The following is a 4049-nucleotide window of genomic DNA, read 5'->3' on the forward strand; positions in this document are numbered from 1 at the left end:
TAACATTAATTGGCTAATATCATGTCTTGTTAATTTATTGTGATTTACTTGTAGGAAACATATCTCCCTGGAAACGAGATAAACCTTAATAAAGTTCAAAATCATTCAAATGTAGCAATACCACAAAGCAATCAACAACCTATGAAGCCGATGGAAACAGGACAATCAACTTATGTACCAACAATGGGTAATATGGAGATGTTCAAGAATCGACATGAAATGAGTCATCTCTAGACCCAAAATGGAGTACTTCCATGGATAAATCCTGTATCAGCCACATTCCATCCATTTTATGCTAATGATGGATTCCTCAGAGGTTGTACTGCAATGACGCATGTTAATGAGCAGCCAATCAAACTTTCAAGTTCAATGCATGTTTCTTCTCATGTCCCCACCGGATGGAGATTGCATAATGTCGAAAAATCAAATCCTAAACAATTATCTATTGCAAAGAACACAACTTTTCGACAGTATAATTTACAAAATAATTGCAATCATGAAAATCGTAAACGTGGACAAGATTCCCTTGGATCACCTCAAAAAGGAAAGACTATAAGTGACCTTAGAAAAGTGAATCCAATGAGAGTAAAGGACATGAGCACAAAATGTATGAGGTCTATGAATTGTTATTTCAGTGAGGTAATGTCAACAACACAGTTATCAAAATATCAAGAGAAACCTTTTATCCCCTACAACATCCACCCATCATTTCTCATGCATGGAAATTCAAGTATCTACAATGGATTCTTGATGCCTCATCATCAATTGAAGGATTCCTCTAGTGTTTTTATGGGTGGTTTTACCGAAGTCCAAAGCTCCCGACAACATGTTTCTTACTTTAAAGGTAAACTTGAATTCCCCTCATATACATACGATCTTTGAATTTGCTATTGTTTCACACAAATAAAAGGTTGTTGATTTTACAGATCAAGGTGCATCTCTCGGATCCCAAGAGAAAAAGAGAAAGTCTCATGCACTTGAACAACTTAGCGGGAGAAAATTGCAACAACTTTCGTCTTCAATTGACCTTCTAAACACCACTAGAGATTCCAGTTCAAAAAATCTGATGCAGGATGATGATATTTCAAAAATATTAGATGTGGGGGGTTATAATACCCCTGCAACTGTATTACCAATCATTAGCTTTCCTAAAAAGGATCCCCCTTATCTTTTTTTAACAAAAATCCTACTGACATTGTGGATGATGATGATAAAAGATAGTTCAGAACTGCTGAGAATCAAAGAATTCAGGATAAGAGTTCATTCCAGGAAAACTCTGGAGTTGATGTAAAGTTGGATGATCGAAAGAAGAAAAGGAGAAAGGAAAGACCAGGGAGAATGCCGATTGTTGGTTTGAAACGTTAATTCTTCTGGGAGCATAATAGTTGAAATCCAGCTACTGTCACAAAAATATTTTTTTTATGCATTTCAAACTTTTTATACAAATAGTTTAATGAGACAAATCAACTATGATCTTCATTATTTTTGTTTTTCTGGTATATGTGTTGATTAAATTATGTTAGAAATGAGATAGGTGACTATTTTTAAGCTTGTTCAGTTAGTTGGAACCACTTGTTGAATTTTATAGGCTACTGTTATAGTTCAAAAGACTTTGTTTCCTCAAACTTGATAGAGTGGTAGTAATCGAAGGCAGTTCATGAGGGGAACGCTTTGGTTTAGTGGACTTCACGCTTGGGCGATCAACTTTGTGGTAGTCTACGACTTAAAAATCTTAGATTGAGTTTGTGTTAGTTCTTACCTGTTGAATAGCCAATTTTGGGAATGATTTCTAGCTTGTATCCTGTTAGAAGATAGAATTCATGCATTAGCTTCTTTTGGGTAGGTTTTGGGTGATTGAGCATGTCTACCATGTGTGTGATTTTGCATCTTGCCATGTTGTAGCTATTTATATGATTGTATTATTATTGGTGAATTGTTCTTGGCCTTAGCCTAGGCAAATGCTAGTGATTGCCTTATACTCTTTTTGGAGTTGTTATGCCTTAGAAACCCTCTGATGTCACTTCAGATAGATTAGCTCCACATAGATTAATATAACAGACTAGTATGATAGTATGAACTCTTATCTAGGCGATAACTCAAATATTATGACATTTTATCCATAACTTCTCTTATATCTCAGCTCGGTGTGTTTCTTTTGCGATTTCAGGCTTTGTTGGTTATTTTAGATCAGGTCTTGGGGTTCAAGCTGGAGTGGGTCCCTGGTGATTATGAAAGAGGTTTCTCTATATGGTACATTTTTGCATGAAGAACAACGTTTTATTTGGAGACATTTAGATTCTTTTTAGTCATGGATCGAGTCCAGGCACATCTGTTTTTGCCTCGGTTTAAGTTCAAGCATATCTCTTTTTGTTCGCTTCGAGTTCGACCCCATTTCTATCAACCTTGGTTCGAGTCTGAGCATGCTTCTATTAGTCGAGTTTCAGTCCTAAAATTAAGATTATATTGGGTTCTTCAGGGTGCCTTCATGGCGGTTAGAGACCGGGGTCGGCAGTTTTAGTCTTGGAATACTTCTAGCCTTAGCTAGCTTTTATCTTTAGCTTTATTATGTGCTCATCTGGCTTATGGGGTCTGTTAGGGTTATTTACTTTCAAATTGAACTCAAGTATACCTTCTGGTATTATTAGGGCCCAATAGGTTTATAAATAACTTATTTACTTTACTGTTTCGTCTTTTCTATACTCGTGAGCTATATAGTTATACTTTCTGTCATTGCTTCGTTTACCTGACCTCTAGTCTTTGTTTACTTCCTCACTTTTCATATTGTATTTACTTGTCAAGCTCAGTCGACGTATGATTCGTACAAGGTATATGTTGTTTTGGTACTCATGCTACACTTTGTATCTATCTTCTTGATCCAAATCTAAGCGCCATTCGGCAATGGTGATTCGAACCTGATTGCAGAGATTTTTAGAGATTGAGGATGAGTTGATGGCATCCTAGTTCAACTTGACTCCATCTATATATAGTTTTGTCTATTTTTTTTGTATTCAAGACATGCCTGTAGTTTCTGGTCCACTTTTGGACTTGTACTCTAATAGTAGATTTGTACTTTTGTGTCACAACTCAACCCACCTAGTCATGCAGGAACCTACACTAACACAAATATGAGAACCCTTTCACCCAATTTTAATCATGCTATGCAAAAATAAATCAAAATTAAACTAAATACCCTATTTAAATATAGAAATACTTTTAACTTAGTTTAAAGTAAAGTCCTTTTGTATACAAATAACCGGAACCCTCCCCAAAAACTAGTCTAAACAGGTACAAGAGCTTCAAAGAGGGTGCAAATTATGAAACGAAATAAGACACAACTCCTACCATAGAAAATATAAGTATTAAGTTGTAGCAGATCATCTTCATTTTCACCTAAGTAGCATCACTAATCCTGCAATCAGATTATGTCAAGTGGCATAGCAAGAGTAGTATCAGTACAAACAACACATATCGATAGGCATCATCGATCGATATGAATCCAACACATAATATCATGCAAATAATCGAAGAAACATGATCCTTAGAGATATAATTAGGACCCCAATCCTCTCAATCGCCAATATTACTAAAGTAGAATTACCTTGGAACCCATACACTCGATCTCAAGTCACCTAACCCCCCTTCTGCTACCCACTCCACCAGCTAGATCGTTCCACCCTTGTATCAGATCATAACCTAACCTTTTTATCATATAGAGATTCCCCGAATACAAGACCGTTACTAACTCTATTAACTAGTTTACTATTGTCCCTCAAGTTCTTATGCCAACACCCTGGTTGACCAATTTTATTAAACCACATGGGAGACTGTCACTAAACCACCTTGACTCAAACCCCCTCATTAGATATGTCCCAGATCACCCTGACTAACAATACAGTGCAAGCTAGTGAATAAGAAAAACACCCAATCAACACCCTAACTTAACAACCCCCCGAGGCATATTCAAAAGCATAACAATCACTCAAATTTGATTCATCACGCCTTTCAATTAACCAAAACAACCAAGGATCCCTAAAACATCATTACAATAT

The sequence above is a fragment of the Solanum verrucosum genome, unplaced genomic scaffold (genome assembly GCF_900185275.1).
Source record: "Solanum verrucosum unplaced genomic scaffold, falcon-dt-bn FXZP01000150.1, whole genome shotgun sequence".
Lineage (NCBI taxonomy): Eukaryota > Viridiplantae > Streptophyta > Magnoliopsida > Solanales > Solanaceae > Solanum > Solanum verrucosum.